Source organism: Magnolia sinica, chromosome 14, assembly GCF_029962835.1.
Source record: "Magnolia sinica isolate HGM2019 chromosome 14, MsV1, whole genome shotgun sequence".
NCBI classification, from domain to species: Eukaryota; Viridiplantae; Streptophyta; class Magnoliopsida; order Magnoliales; family Magnoliaceae; genus Magnolia; species Magnolia sinica.
In genome coordinates this window covers 28692197-28708205 of record NC_080586.1, presented here as the reverse complement: position 1 = coordinate 28708205, position 16009 = coordinate 28692197, and positions in this window count along the sequence as shown.

Sequence of the window (16009 nt, the reverse complement as noted above, 5' to 3'; positions counted from 1 at the left end):
TTGTTATGCTCATTATGAATCGACTAATGATTTAAAACCCTCCTTGTAGTATCCCAGGATCGGAACCTGGTAAATGGGTGTCGGGATCCGAGAATGGGGTTCTACGGAGGTTGTCGGCGCCGGATTCGGCGATCGGGAATTTTAGCGAAAAGGTTTTTCAAGTCAGCTTTTGTGCTCACATTTTGAATTTGATTGTGCAAGAGGGGCTAAAAATAATTGACGAAAGGATTGAGAATATAAGAGAGAGCGTGAAGTATATAAGGGGGTCACCATCAAGACTTAGTATCTGGAATAATATACTCTAACGTTTGAATGTTAAATCACAAAAAACATTGAAGTTAGATTTGTGCACCCATTAAAATTTAACATATGAAATGTTGAATACGGTAGTCGAGTTGAAAATTACATTCTCAAAATTTGCAATCCGTGACAAAGCATATGTTTAATTACCTAATGAAGATTATTGGAGAAGAGTTTAAAATGCTTGTAGTTTTATTCAAGTTTACTATGATTGCACAAAGTTATTTTTTAAAAATAAATATCTAACGACAAATCTGTTTCTTCCAAAGCTTTAAAAGATTGAGGATGCTCTTCAGAGAAGTGCTACAATAGGTCCAGATCATATTTAGAATATGTCACTAAGTATGCAAGTAAAATTAAAAAGTACTAGAACGAACATCACTTCTTAATGACTTAAATTGTTGTCCTTAATTCTCGTTATAAATAGAGTTGGTTAGTTATGTTTATAAGAAGATTTATTTGTTTAACAAGGTAGTAGTTGAAACATTCAGTGTTCATGTGACGGTTGGAAAATTGTACTCTTCTTATGTGGTTAATTCTACCACAAGATAGGATATGCGACTTATGCATAAACATGGTTGTACTTCATTTGTGCGTGGTGATAATTTTTTCAATGAGTACTTCACAGGCTTAAAACAAGATGAAGCAAGTGAGCAAATAAATGAGTCAAAGTTAGATGTATATCTCAAGGAGATAGTTGTGAAAGTCTTTAACCAAGACTTTGAAGTCATAGATAGTTCCGATTACAACAATATCATCAACGTCTGCATTTAGCATCGATAGTAGGTTGGTGAATAAGTATAGAAGCTCTCTTACACATAAAACAATTGAAGTGGTTGTTTGTAAATAAGATTGGTTGCGTCCAATTTGTGGCGGTAGTTCATTTAATGAAAGAAATGATGAAAAGCACGAGAGCGAGAGTCCAGATGAGACTACATCTTAATATATTTAAAGTTTAAACGTAGTTTTTAATTTTTAACACATCTTGATCTTATTAGTTGTTAATTGTTACAATTCATATTTTGTTCTGTAAGACTTTAATTTCTGTTGTTTTTAGAGTTAATTGACATTGACATTTAAATTTTAAACATATTATAATTTATTTCTTATATATTATTTTAGCTTCATGACTTCACCTAAAAATGTAATTTTCTATTAATAAAAGCCCATATGTTGAAATGTCATTTAATGACCCATCAGCCGACATTTGGCATTACGATACCCAAGTCTACTCCCAAACATCTGGAAGAATGAAGATTAAATACCATTTGTGTATAGATAAATTCATGAACAAAATAAACCGGTTAAGAATACACTTATTTAGTCGGAGATGAGATGCAAAATCATGTCCCGATGCCTCAAATGAAGTACGAATTCTATTCGAAGCTTTCTTGGACTGAAATAAGAAAAAGTCCACCGCCACAACAAATTCAACTAGCCACAAAAAATATAATAACAAGCTTATTATCATAGATGTATATTTAGAAATAGAGAGAATGCAATGAATTAATAGGAAAGAAAAAGAGGAGATTGGTATATTAAAAGCTCTGAAAGAATAACAATTGAAACTTACCTTAAAGATAAGTAGGGAAGAGGCGAAGGCATCTAAATATTGATGTTAGCCAAAACAACATGAGTTCGAGGTAGGGCCAAGTATGGAAAGTAAGAAGAACCATAAAACATCAAAGTTTCTCTTCAAACTCTCCTCATTCTGTAAGATGTTGGGAACTCCTTATATATTGGCTTATAAAGAATGCTTGAAAAAGTTAGCTAAATCTTTACAGGAACATAATGGTAAAGTTTTACCACATTCTGATTCAGAAAAAGCAAACAATTATCTCGGAGAAGATAATCTCCTATCGTCGATGAAACTAGAAACGTATCAATTGGATGAGATGACGAAAGCAGAACTGATGGATTGGGTTCAAATGAAGGTGATAATTCTCTTATCTGCCACCCGAGAAGACGCTCCTCATATGGACCATATGAACAAGTTCTTGATGAATGTTGAGTGGTTTTAAGGTTTTCTAGTAACAAACATTTTCATGCTATTACTTGTTAGCTTGTAATAACTTGTTATACACTTCCATTGCACATACCTCAGTTATAACAATCTCAATTTTATCATTTTAATGATTTTATTTTTAAAACAGTATTAAAAAAATTCATATAATCCAACTCGAATCCAACAGCTCACTCGACCCAAATCGATCCTAGCTTAACTCGGCTTGAACCAACAAGCTGAGGTGAGCTAGAGGGGTGAACATGAAGACCGAGTCGAGCTAAGCTCGAGCTTAGGTCATGGTAGGGTCAAGCTTAGCCAGGCTTATCCTAGCTTGACTCGAACTCAACTCATATTCGATTCTACACACACACACCATGGAAGATTAGGTGTTACCTGGGTTACAGCTTAATGGGTGTTACCCCAATCATGAGGCCTGCGTTGATAATGTGTTGTATATCCACGCCATCGATCTGTTGCTCCTGACCATTTTAGGATGGGGTACCAAAATTACGTAGATACAAATCTTAAGTGGACCACACCATGGGAAATATTGGTGAATGAGTGCCTCACCATTAAAAACTCTAAAGGGACCATCGGTTTTCATAATGTTTTTGTGCAATCTAACATGTTGATAATGTCAAGAAGATCTCGATGAAGGGAAAATAGAAAGATCAGATTAATCCAAAACTTTTGCGGCTCAAAAAAAGTTTTTAATGGTTATTCATCATTGTTTCTATTGGTATGGTCTATCTTAGATTTGGTTCTTCTTATGATCTAGGATTGTGTCCTAAAGTGAGATGGAAAAATAGATGGACGGCGTGGATATACAAAAACGTATATCAAGGTGGGTCCCACATGGTTAATGTAACACCCACTAAGGTGTTACCAGGTAACAGCTAATCCGCTCCTAACACACACCAGTTGGAAGCATGGTTGGGGATCTGGGTTGTTTATTTGATGGGCTCCACTCTGGATCCCACTTATAAAATAATCTCCCATATTAGAATATCTAAATGGTCCAATACTCAACCCTTTTCTTCTTTTTATTATTTTTTTCTTTTTTCCTTCTTTGAATTGCAAGCAGCTAATCAAACGGTTAGAGTTCCACCACTTGACAGAGTTAGGACACACTCTATCCAGCCTCCATGCTGATGCCCATATCTAACTCAACTCTAATCGGATCTGGATCCAAATTTCGGGCCAGTTATTAACCGGGTCTGACCCGGATCCACCAGCTCCTAAATCATTAGATACTAGACTCGTTTAGATCCATCCATACCTCAACGTATCTGACCCATATTAATGGGACCTAGGTCCACTAACTCATATGATTACATAAAAGGTCTGGGTGGAAGCAAAGATTTGATCTTTTCAAATTGATTCATTATTTGATGAGAAATGCTCAGCATTGGGACATTTAGACCGTCCAAGGTGGGGCGAGCATGAAAATATTACATTATCTAACAAATATTAACAATTTGATCAATGGCATTTAACATGCATGATCAAAGACTATTTACACAAAAAATATAAGTCTAATTAAAATCCATCCATTTGTTAGGGCCCATATTATAGACTATTAGCTGATTTTAACCAACTTATATAATATTCTATTACATTGTGTCTATGAGAGTTTTTCTAAGGTTTTTTCCGACTATAAATCCCACCTTTTACCCACCATCTTTTCTTAACACTCCCAAACTTTACTTTTTAAAACTAAACCATTCTGTACAGACACACTATTTGCGAATGAAAATACCCCACTGTGATATCTACGGTGCCACCGTGGATCTCCGTCTTGTCCACAGTGGTATCGTCCAATACCAAAAAAAGGGCCAAAGGCCACAGCTAAAGACCTCTGGCTACGGATTATCACCATAGCCATTGGTAGCGTAGCCATTCCTTCATTAGATTCATAGCCATTAGCTCTATGGTTATGGATCTAATCCGTAACCATTGGTTCTATAGTGAAAAGTACAAACAACTATGGATAATTGAATGAGCCTAACATGAAATTGAGCGACACAAACATGAAATTCAACAAGCCTCAAAGGAAATTGAGCGAGGCAAACATGAAATTCAACGAGCCTCTAAGGAAATTGAGCAAGGCTAACATGAAATTCAATGAACCTCAAGGGAAATTGATCAAGGCAAACATGAAATTCAACGAGGCTAACATGAAATTGAGCAAGGCAAACATGAAATTCAATAAGCCTCAAAAGAAATTGAGCGAGGCAAATATGAAATTCAACAAGCCTCAAAGGAAATTGAGCGAGGCTAACATAAAATTCAACGAGCCTCAAAGGAAATTGAGCGAGGCTAACATGAAATTGAGTGAGCTTCAAATGACATTGAACGAGCCAATAATGAAATTGAGCGAGGCAAACTTGAAATTGAGCAAGGCAAACATGAAATTGAGCGATCTTTAAATAAAATTGAACGAGCCTAACATGAAATTGAGCAAGACAAAAATGAAATTGAGTGAGCTTGAAATGAAATTGAACGAGCCTAATATGAAATTGAGCGAAGCTAACTTTAAATTGAGCAAGCCAAACATGAAATTGAGTGAGCTTCAAATGAAATTGAATAACCCTAACTTGAAATTAAGCAAGTCTAACATAAAATTAAGCAAGGCTAACATAAAAATAAGCGAGTTTTAAATAAAATTGAGCAAGGCAAACATGAAATTGAGCGAGCGTCAAATAAAATTTAATGAGGCTAACATGAAATTGAGCAAGGCTAACATCAAATTGAGCAAGCTTCAAATGAAATTGAATGAGCATAACTTGAAATTGAGCGAGGTTAACATGAAATTGAGCTAGCTTCAAATGAAATTAAATGAGCCTAACATGAAATTGAGTGAGCTTCAAATGAAATTAAATGAGCCTAACATGAAATTGAGCGAGGCTAACTTGAAATTGAGTGAGCTTTAAATGAAATTGAACGAGCGTAACATGAAATTGAGCAAGGCTAACATGAAATTCATGTTAGCCTTACTCAATTTCATGTTAGGCTCGTTCAATTCATTTGAAGCTCGCTCAATTTCATGTTTGGCTCGCTCAATTTCAAGTTAGCCTCGCTCAAGTTCATGTTAGGCTCGTTTAATTTCATTTGAAGCCACTCAATTTCATGTTAAGCTCATTTAATTTCATTTGAAGCTCACTCAATTTCATGTTTGCCTTGCTCTATTTCAAGTTACCCTTGCTCAATTTCATTCTAGGCCCATTCAATGTCATTTGAAGCTCACTCAACTTCATGTTAGCGCCTCTTAATTTCAAGTTAGGCTCGTTCAATTTCAAGTTAGCCTCGCTCAATTTCATGTTAGGCTCGTTAAATTTCATTTGACGCTTGTTCAATTTCATGTTTGGGTCGCTCAATTTCAAGTTAGCCTCGCTAAATTTCATGTTAGGCTCCTTTAATTTCATGTTTGCCTCACTCAATTTCATATTAGGCTCATTTAATTTTATTGAAGCTTGCTCAATTTCATGTTTGCCTCGCTCAATTTCAAGTTACCCTCGCTCAATTTCATTATAGGCTCGTTCAATGTCATTTGAAGCTGCTCAATTTTAGGTTAGGCTTGTTGAATTTCAAGTTAGCCTCGCTCAATTTCATGTTACGCTCATTTAATTTCGTTTGAAGCTCGCTTAATTTCATGTTTGTTGACTCCATCAATTTCAAGTTAGCCTCGCTGAATTTCATTTGAAGCTCACTCAATTTCATGTTTGCCTCACTCAATTTCAAGTTAACCTCGCTCAATTTCATTCTAGGTTCATTTAATGTGTAAGACCCGTATCCTAGTCCATACAATCCCGCGATCCTTCCCATTGAATTCCGGCAACCTGCGACCGATAATCGACATTTGCGAGTGATCCTAAGTCATAACCTGTAGATGTACGTCGACTCAATCTGAGACTTGTACTATTGCGACCGCACCGTCGTCGCGGTTCCAAGTTGTGTCTTGCATACCGATTTGATACCCTAGCAGGGAGATGTGGGCCGGCGTTTATTTCAAAGAAAACGCCACGCGTTTGTAATCCCAAGAGAATCTCTACAACATGTCCCATCAATCAATCAATCAGTCAATCATCTCATGTCAAGTACAAAGCACCCATGCTTTCTTTCTCCACAAGTCAAGCAACCACCAAGTCAACTCTCTCTCACCCTCTCTTACACACCCATATATGCCAAGTACACCATCACCTCACCCATTACTCACATCCATCACACATCTCTCATCTTTCTCATCTCTCTTACATTTCTCATCTCTCTCATTCTCAAGCAACAAGCATCACACATCCAAGTTCTTCCATGAGAGAAAAAGTGTGAGTTGTGTGGCCCACTTCCCATCCCAAAAACCTTCATCCTAGCCATTCATTTCTCATCTTCCACCATCAAAGTGAGACACAAGGAGATCGACTTTCCATCAGACAAAGAAGATCGAACGGTGGGGGCTTATTAGGCTAGATCTTTCCATGTTTTGATGATGGGCCAAGTGAGGCCTACCAATTGATGGTATGGATCTCACTTGGGACCCTAGATGTGGCCGATGGCCCACCTTGATTTTATTATCATTCCATGATGGGGCCATTCTCCATGGACTCCATCTTGATGTTTACTTTCTAGTCTTAAAAAAAGGTCATCTAGACCTTAAATCTTGGTAAAGAAGGGATCTCCACTGTTGATCTTTGATTTGGTGGGCCCACATGCAATGGGACCCACTTGATCTATGATTGTTTGTAAGGTAGGACTCATAGTGGTGGAGCCCTCTATCACACGTGTCCCACTCTCTCTCTCTCTCTTTCTCTCTCTCTCTCTCTCCCTCTTTTTCATTTCTTTTCATGTGATGATGTGGCCGTGTGGCCCAGCCGGATGGACCCCACCATGAAGCATGTATTTTAGCCAAGCCATTTGAAGGTGGGGCCCACTTCATATATGTGTTGCATCCACACCATCCGTACATTTAGTGGCCCACCTGAGCAAGGCCCACCTTAAATGCATGTGTTATGGCCAAGTTGTCCAGCGTCCAGAGACGCTAGACGTGAAATGAAACCAAATATAAGCTTGATTCAACAAGCTTTTGAGTGGACCACTTGTGTAGGCCCCACCTTGATGTATGCACCTAATCCACACCGTCCATCCCTTTCCCCAGACCATTTTAGGTGTTGAGCCGAAAAATGGGGCCAATCCGACTTTCTGTTGGCCCATAACATAGAAAATAATGTCTATCACCGTTAAAAATCCACATGATGTTTCTACACCCCAAAATATATTAAATATTGGGCTTGTTTAGCTTGTTTTGGGTTATGGGAAGCAATGGATGGGGTGGATTCTTCTGATGCGGGCCCCACACACGAAAAACCTCAAAAAAAGAGATTTTAAAAAAATAAAAACTAAAAAAATAGGTGCAGCGCTTGCTGCTGCTGTGTAGCAGGACGCTGCTGGCATCACCGTGAAATGGGCAGGGACTCACAGTCCCAGCTGTGGGCCTCACCATGATGTTTGTTCGTCATCCAACTCATTCATTAGGTGGGCCCCTTCCTGAAGTAGGCCCCACCCAAATATCAGCCCCATTTAAAGCTCAGGTGGCCCACATCATAAGAAACAGTAGGGTTGAACCGTCTGCCATTGAAACCCATTTGGGTCTTCACAGCAGTTTTGGGCCAATATGAAATTTGTTTTTCCTTCCATCCAGGTCAGCGTGACCTTGTCAGCAAGTTGGATGGCATATAACATTATGGTGGGCCCCACGTGGGACCCTAAGATGCATGTATTCTATCCACACCATCCACGGCAGTGGACGGTAGAACCCACTATGATGTTTGTGTTTTAGTCACACCGTCCACAACAGTGGACGGTGGAAACCACCCTGATTTATGTATTTTATCCACACCGTACACCTAGACGGTGGGACCCACCATGATGCATGTGCTGCATCCAAACTGTCTAGCCACTTGAAAGCTCATATTTTGGCATGAGCTAAAGAATGAGTCAGATCCATAGTTCAGTGGACCCCACCCTTGATGCATGTGTTGCATCCAAACCATCTAACCACTTGACGAGCTTGTCTTAACAGGCTTGAGACTAAAAATAAGTCAGATCTAAAGTTCAAGTGGACCCCAACATTTAATGTAGTAGACAATGACATCCACCATTCAAAATTTCTAAGGGCCATAGTAGTTCCCTATTAAGCTGATATTTGTTTCCACTTCAGCTATCACTATGATAACCTATGACCAGGTTGGACGGGAAACATATGTTATGATGGGCCTTAAGAACTTTAAATGGTGGAAATCATTATCACCAGTTGTGGCCCATTTGATGTACATATATGGTCCGTTGGTGAGGCCCATCTGATATACATAAGGCCCATGTGATTAAGCCCGTCTTGATGTATTTGTGGCCCGTTGTTGAGGCCCACTTTAATATATTTAAGGCCCATGTTACGAGGCCCATTGTGATGTATTCAAAGGCCCATGGGATATGGCCCATTGCAATGTACATAAGGCCCATTAATGCAGCCCACTTGATTTATATAAGGCCCATATGAGGCGGCCCATTTGATGTATCTGAGGCCCATGGGTCAAGGCCCAACGGGATGTCCTTAGGGTCCATTGCAACGTGTGATTCCTCCATGGTTTGTGTAATGATGTTTTATGGCGGGCCATGCCTTAAGAGCAATGTTGGTTTGACATCCACATTGTAAGAATAATGTTGGTTTAATGTCTGCATTATAAATCTCCCTAGGGCCCATTGATAGGCCCATACTTGTTGTGCGTAGGCCATCTAGGCCCACCTTCGTTGTGAGGATAGCTTATCACCTTATAAAATGGTTAGTGTAACTCCACGACTCATGCCCATACGCATCATTTGTATGCTTGATATGAGGAATGTTTGATCATAGCATAAGCCAGTTCAGTTGAGACATTTACGGGACTCCTTATGAGACGGAGTGCCCCACACGATCACGCGGTACGTGCTGGATTGCTACATGATTTGACGGTGTGATTCATGCATCTCTTATTTGTATATCATGATCATTGTACGCCCTAGCGACATCAGGGCCATGGATCCACAGGCACATCGTGGATGGCCGTATCGGATACCGAAAATACTTGGTTCTAGCACTGTAAGCACTTAGGATTTTCTTGGGTGAAAGTTCCAGAACCTTTTTGGTACCAGGAGTTGCTCCAACGTCTAGACTGAGTGGATACACGAGCGCCCGAGTGTCAAATACCAGTAGGCCGCATCTCTCACTATGTCGTGGTCGGTTAGAAGGGGTTGTGGCCTTATCCGCCTGAGTGAGGGGGCTATAAGCTAGGCTGAGTTTAACGGGCTCACAAATGAGTCCACTATCGACGAGCTGGGTAGGTATTAGCAGACTACTGGTCAGGCAGATAGTGAGGTCTATTCCACTTGCTTGGCTGTGCAGATAGGGAGGAGGCAGTCAGTGTGAAGTGTATTAGACCCTGGTGATATCCCAGAGAGGAACTGTACTGATATGTGTACTGAATAAGTACTGGCATGCTTGCTTCGCATCTTACATATGACATTTGGTTACATAGGCCTCACATCACATGGCCTTGGTATGGCCAATAGCATTCATGCCTTGCATCATATAGCTTTGGTACAGCTGATAGCATTCATGGACTTACCGCATATTTCCGCATTACTCTGATATTGTATACTTGGCGCTTGCCTTGCGCACACACTTACACCACCCTTTAAGCTTTTGTAAGCTTATGCACGACCGTTGCATGCAGGTGGCATTGGATCGCAGCAACACTAAGGCAGGAGCGCACATCCGATTATTTTGGAGTTTTGATCAACCTGTATTTTCCTTCCCGCATTGTACTTATAGTTTTGATATAGTGGATATGTGGTGATGTTGTGTTGTGACTTGGTTATGCCTGTGGTTATGCTCCATTATAAAAAAAAAAAATTTTTTTTACTGAAAATCCTCCTTGTAGGATCCCAGGATCAGAATCTGGCATGCAAGTGCTGGGATCCGAGAATGGGGTACTACGAAGGCTGTCGGCGCCGGATTCGGTGATTGAGAATTTTGTGAGCCCATTTTCCGAGTTTGGGGTGTGACATAATGTCATTTGAAGCTCGCTAAATTTCAAGTTAGGCCCGTTCAATTTCAAGTTAGGCTCATTCAATTTTATGTTTGCCTCACTCAATTTCATGTTAGCTTCACTAAATTTCATGTTTACCTCGCACAATTTCCCTTGAGGCTCGCTGAATTTCATGTTAGCTTCGCTCAATTTCCTTTGAGGCTCATTAATTTCATGTTTTCCTTGCTCAATTTCGTTTAAGGCTCGCTGAATTTCATGTTTGCCTCGCTCAATTTCATGTTAGCCTCGTTGAATTTCATGGTTGCCTCACTCAATTTCCCTTGAGGCTCGTTGAATTTCATGTCAGCCTTGCTCAATTTTCTTTAAGGCTCGTTGAATTTCATGTTAGGCTCACTCAATTTCATGTTAGGCTCATTCAATTTCATTTGAAGCTCACTCAATTTCATGTTAGGCTCGTTCAATTTCACGTTAGGCTCACTTAATTATCCATAGTAGCATGTACTTTTCGCTACAAAAGCAATGGCTACAGATTAGATCCGTAACCATAGAACTAATGGCTACGAATCTAATGAAGTAATGCTAGGCTACCAATGGCTACAATTATAATTCGTAGCCATGGGTCTTTACCTATGCCCTTTAGCCCTTTTTCTGGGATGCGGATTGCATCCTAGCCCCGCCCGTCTCTAGCCACGAACAGGCATTTCTATGGGCAGGCCCACTGTGATGTATCATTTTATCAATGCCGATCATTCCTCCTCTCATATCATTTTAAGGTATAAACACATAAATGAGATGGATCCAATGCTCAAGTGGACCACACCACAGATGACTCTTGCATTAATGTAACTAGCATTTAATGCTTTGTCATTTCATGCAACCCAAGCTTATTATTTGTTGTGGTCCACTTGAGTGTTGGATCTACCTCATTTTTATGCTTATTCCTTAAAATGATAAGAGAGGAGGGATGGATGACGTGGATAAACCGATACATCATAGTGGGCGCGCCCACATAACTACCCATTCGAGGCTAGAGACGGGTGGGGGTAGGACGCAATCCGCATCCCTTTTTGTGGTATTAGACGGTGCCACCATGATATCCACGGTGCCACTGTGGACAAGACAGAGTTTCACGGTGGCACCGTGGATATCACGGTGCCACCGTGAATGTAAGGGTATTTTCATATGCAAATAGTGTGTCCGTATAAAATGGTTTAGTCTTGGAAAGTAAAGTTTGGGAGCATTCAAAAAAGACAGTGGGTAAAAGGTGAGATCCACAGTCGACAAAAACCCATTTTTCTATTACATTGCGCTTATAGGAGTTTTGTACTCTCATTGTTGTCTCACCAGAATAAAGGAGAGTTGCACCTAATTGATAGCTTGCATCAAACTTACGCCATAACTTTCAACATGAGTAGTAGGATTCATGTAGTGTACCCAGTTACTTAGGAGTAAGGTTTAGATGATGATGACGATGATATGATATGGCCCTATAATTTACTTATGATTCTAAAGAATAACGAGCCTGCATTAGACTTATGCCATAAATTTTAACTTGAATCACCAGATTCATGTAGCGGACCAGTTACTAGGAATAAGGTTTAGATGACGATGATGACGATTTTTGGGGACAAAATAGAACGACGTATGGAATGGACCAAGTCTACAAACCAACATGGACCTAATAGGGCTAAACCACTTAAGAGGCATTACTGGCAAAGAAAGGCCAACCTTAAAGTAGGTGGATACAACTATAAGTCCACTCAAATGGCTGACCTATTAAATAAAGTCGGCATAACTACATGTCGGTAATAGGTTGGTTATAGATCGACCCGACCATAGGTCGGATATAGCCCGGCCTTAGGTCAGCATAATGGCATAACGGCATATCGGTCATAGGTCAGCTATAGGTCAAATGTAGCTTGGCCTTTGGTCGGTGTAACCTCTGGCAAGGTGAATGCTAATCTGCTAAAGAGGCTCATCATTATCTACTTCCACTTTTTCCAGTGCATCCCCCACTCAGCCTTGTCCTGGACGAATAACTTGAGAATCTCTCCAAGATCTTTGGAAGATAAAATCAGATCCCAGGGATCTCGGACGACCGTAATCCCGCGAAGATCTCCAGTACAACAGGAGTCCTAAACGAGGAAGGCTTCCAACGACGTTATCCTCCCTCTCGACTATATAAGGGGACCCTCAGATGGTGAAAGGTACACACATTCATAACACTCTATCTAAATATACGATTGGTGACTCTTTTCCTGAAAGATCACCTCCTACAAAGACCCAATTTCCTAACTTAGGCATCGACAGGTTCCCTGTACTTACCAGGGTCTCCTTTGTCTCTTACTTTCTTGTGTGCAGGTTACGGAGGGTTAATCGAGGGTCTACAGGAAAACTGCATTAACATTTTGGTGCTGTCTGAGTGAACGAAATCAAAGTCGTTCCCCGCTTTACCAGAGATACTACAATGGTTAGAGGGAAGAAGAAGACCCATATCTCCCCTGCAGCACCTAACTGAACTCCCCTAGGAACAACTGGATAGTCATTGAGATTCCCCTTCCCAACATCAAGATGATTCTGGCCCGGGGAGGCAAGGTCAGTGATCTTGTGCCAAAGGAGGTCGACTAAACTCCCTCGAATAGCAGGTGAGAATGTTGAACGACAACATGAACTATATGAAGCAATTGCTAGAATAATTACAACCTCAGCATGTATAGACCAACAGGGATGATGGACAAGCATGCCACAATCCTCCCCGGCCTTCCATCGCACCTACTGCCTTGCAGAGGAGCCGACGACAAGACTCGACCAAACCAGCCCCGTCTCACGTATCTAGGACTACAGCTTTACCCACTTCTGACCTACGTCACGAGCTAGACCGGAAGAAACGCGACAAAGCCCCGATCAAAGCTACTGTCGAAAGCGACAAGTCTTAGGAGGCCGAGCTTAAGGATATACGCCGATAGATCGGGGACATGCGGGAGGCCTACCGTACGAATGCACCAACCCCAATGGAAGCAATAATAGAGGAATTTGAACCTCCATTTACTACCGACATCATACGGGCACAACTGTCGGACAGGTTCCGTCTACCCCAGATCACCCCGTTCTTAGGAAATACCGACCCATTGGAGATATAGAGTCCTTCAGGGTCTATATGGAACTCCACAATGCATCTGACGCAGTAATGTGTCGAGCTTTCTCCCCAACCCTAATTGGAGCCGCTTGACTATGGTTAAAGCAGTTAAATCCAAACCCCATCAGTTCATTCTCCCGGCTTAGCCAAGTCTTCGTCACAGACTTTAACAGGGGAAAGAAGAGACTCAAACCGGCCGCCCACCTCCTTCATGTCATTCAAAAGGACAGTAAGCTACTGAAAAATTACATCAAATGCTTCAACCTGGAAGCATTACAAGTTTGAAAGCATACTGAAGAGCTTGCCCTAACTGTAATCATGGGAGGGCTGAGAGATCATCATTTCCTCTTCTCACTGGACAAAAACCCTCCAACGATATGGTCGAGTTTCTGAATAGGTCGCAGAAATATGCTAATGCTGAAGAAGCCTATGTCATGCGAGAGGCCGTCCAGAATAAAGCTCCTCCGACCAAAGAACAACAAGCGACAACAAAACCAAGTTCGACCGCTACGAACAAGAAGAGGAAGAACAACCATTCACGCGATAATCATTGACCGAACAAATGGCCCGACAGTAAGTTTAAGACGTACACTCCTCTCACCAAAATGCCCAAGCATGTTCTGATGGAAATTCAAGACAAGCGCATCCTTACTTGGCCGAGCAAGTTAAAATCTAACCCCAATAGAAGAAGCAAGAATAAATATTGTTACTTCCATCGGGATCAAGGTTATTTGACGCGTGACTGCTTCAACCTCAAACAAGAAATCGAGGCACTTATTCGTAGCGGTCACCTCGTAGAATATGTCTATCATCAAGAAGAACAGGTTGCAATAAAAGATGCACCCCCTGTCAACAACGAACTAGCAGGAGAAATCTACACCATCTTCGAAGGCCCTGAGGGTGGAGGGGATTCAAATTAAGCTCGGAAAGCCTACGCACAAAGCATCATTCGTTCCGACCCATAACATGAAATCCTCACAACCAGCAAACCTTCGAAAGAACAAAAAGTGGAGACTTGCAGCCCGACCTTTACCAAAGAGCATGTCCAAGGGATCCACCATCTGCACGATGACGCGCTCGTTGTCACCCTGACCATAGCTAATCATAAAGTGTTCTGAATTCTTGTGGATACTGGATCTTCAGCGGACATCCTCTTCGGACAAGCATATGACAAGATGGGAGTTGGTCGCTCCAGGCTTCAACCTATCAAGACTCCATTGCTCGGTTTCTCTGGTGGCAAGGTTGTACTAGAAGGATCAATACAACTTCCACTTACGGTCGGAGATGGACAAAACCAGGTAACTATGATAATCGACTTCCTAGTAGTGGACTACCCATCTGTCTACAATGTAATACTCGGACGTCCATCCCTTAACGCCTTGCGAGCTATGGTCTCGACCTACCACCTGGCTATGAAATTTTCTACCAAATAAGGTATCAGATCAATTAAGGGAGACCAACATGAAGCTTGACAGTGCTTCACGATGGCGCTAAGGACTTCACACTAGACAATGATTGTCGCATCTCTGGACCCTCGCGAGGATTCTGAAGAAAGAGGGTCTCCCATGGAGGACCTTGTTCTCATCCCAATCGACGATTCCAACCCAACAAAAAGGGTCCAAATTGGGTCGTCCCTGGCAATCCCTTTGTGGGAGGGAATGATAGCTCTCCTTTGATGTTACGTAGACATCTTCGCATGGTCTCATGAGGACATGCTTTGCATAGACCCAAAAGTTATCAACATCGCCTAAATGTCGACCTCGATCACCGACCAATTCGAAAGAAGTGACACGCGCTCGGCCCCGAACGATATGCAGTGATCGGAGAAGAAGTCGATAAACTTCTTAAGGCTAGATTTCATTGAGGAAGTCTACTACCCGGACTGGATAGCCAATGTAGACTTGGTCAAAAAGTCCAATGGGAAATAGCGGGTCTATGTTGATTACACCGACCTGAACAAAGCCTGTCCCAAAGATAGTTTTTCCTTCCTCGAATTGATCAACTAGTCAATAGCACCGCAGGGCATGAACTACTTAGTTTTATGGATGCTTATTCCGATTATAATCAAATTGTAATGCACCTGTATGATAAGACAAAAATAAACTTTGTCATCGACAAAGTTCTTTATTGTTACCAAGTTATGCCCTTTGGATTGAAAAATGTAGGAGCCACTTATCAGCGGCTAGTCAACAAGATGTTCGCCGCCAAATAGGGCGAACAATGGAAGTCTATGTAGATGATATGCTTGTCAAAAGCATTAAGGCTACGGATCATATTTCTGATCTCGAGGAAATGTTCCTCGTCCTCCGTAAATACCAGATGAAGTTGAATCCGAGTAAATGGGCCTTCCGGGTTAATTCGAGTAAGTTCCTCGTTTTCTTAGTCAACCAACAAGGAATAGAAGCAAACCCCAAGAAGATCAAAGCTCTATTCGATATGAATTCACCAAAGATGATTAAAAACATTCAACGGCTTACAGGAAGGATCGCCGCA